The sequence below is a fragment of the Primulina eburnea genome, chromosome 5 (genome assembly GCF_022965805.1).
Source record: "Primulina eburnea isolate SZY01 chromosome 5, ASM2296580v1, whole genome shotgun sequence".
NCBI classification, from domain to species: domain Eukaryota; kingdom Viridiplantae; phylum Streptophyta; class Magnoliopsida; order Lamiales; family Gesneriaceae; genus Primulina; species Primulina eburnea.
The window spans coordinates 11,102,951-11,104,455 of NC_133105.1; the positions used below are offsets into that span (position 1 = coordinate 11,102,951).

The following is a 1,505-nucleotide window of genomic DNA, read 5'->3' on the forward strand; positions in this document are numbered from 1 at the left end:
GTGGAGTCTTCTTCCATTCGCAATATGTAGAAATCCGCAGGAAATATCAATTCTTTAACCTGCACCAGAACATCCTCCACAACTCCTTCAGGGTAAGCATTAGATCGGTCAGCTAATTGAATCACCACTCTAGTTTCTTTTAAAGGACCCAAATTCAGAGCACAATATATTGAATAGGGCATGACATTAATGGATGCGCCTAAATCTAGCATAGCACGCTCAATTTTCAGATTTCCAATAACACAAGGCATTGTAAACATACCTGGATCCTTGAATTTGTTTGGCAGTGACTTCTTAATAACCGCGGATACACTTCCCCCACGCTTACTTTTTCATCACTTTTAAACATCCTCTTGTTAGCGCACAAATATTTTAAAAATTTAGCATACCTTGGAATTTGTTTGATGGCATCTATAAGAGGAATATTGATCTCCACTTTTCTAAAGGTTTCCAACACTTCTTTCTCGTAGTCCATTTTCTTGGATTTTTCCAACCTGGAAGGAAATGGAGGGACAACCGCATTAGAAATAGTAGATGAGAAAGGCTTAGAATTTACCTTTGGTTCTTTCTCAGATTCTCCTTCGATCTCTTCATTTGTGCTTTTTTCTTCAGTATTTTTTGTTGGTAAAGTGTTCTTTTGGTCGATCTCCTTCCCACTCCTTAATACCATGGCACTTGCATTTTCTTTTGTATTAGCCACCGTTTGCGACGGTAGTTTTCCAGAATTCTGAGCTTCCAACTTGCTAACTGATGTAGCGATCTGAGTGATCTGGGTTCCTAGATTCTGAATGCTGGCCCTCATTTCCTGTTGAAATTTTTGAGTATTTTCAGCTAAGGCCTTTACAATTTCGTCTAGAGACATACCTGATTTGGATGCTTGTTCTGGTGCGTGTTGTTTGTTCCAATTTTGCTGTGGATATCCTTGTTGGCCTCCTTGATTCTTATAGCTGAAATTTGGGTGATCCCTCCATCCTGGATTGTAGCTATTAGAAAATGGGTCATATCGACGCTGGGTTGCCCAGGAAATCCACCGATTGCATTGGCTTGTTGCGTGGGTTCCTCTTTTAGTGACGGACACATATCTGTAGGATGTCCCACCATAGCACATACACCACAAGCTTTTACCTGTTGCACCTGTCCTGCAACCAACTTTTCCAAAAGAGATGTCAAAAATCTAATTTTTGGTCGATAGGAGTAACACTTACCTCATTGACTTGTCATGGAGGGTTGTCTTGCCTAGTACTGAACTGTTGTGCATTGGCAGCCATGTTGGAGATTAGAGCTCGTGCCTCTTGAGGCGTTTTGTTCACCAATGCACCACCACTTGCAGCATCAATCATGTTCCTATCAAAGAGCGAAAGTCCCTCATAAAAATATTGCACTAGTAGCTGTTCTGGAATCTGGTGTTGTGGACAACTGGCACACAACTGCTTGAATCTCTCCCAATATTCATACAAAGTTTCCTCATGCAGTTGTCTAATCCCACAAATGTCTTTTCTAATATT

At 40.8% G+C, this 1,505-nt stretch overlaps 1 non-coding gene across 1 annotated transcript; it reads left to right on the forward strand.

Annotated features, from left to right (window-relative positions):
* The first annotated feature begins 1,397 nt into the window (after window positions 1–1,397).
* On the forward strand, window positions 1,398–1,505 carry LOC140833230 (small nucleolar RNA R71). The gene has a single exon (XR_012118362.1). It is a non-coding gene; the product is annotated as a small nucleolar RNA R71 (small nucleolar RNA).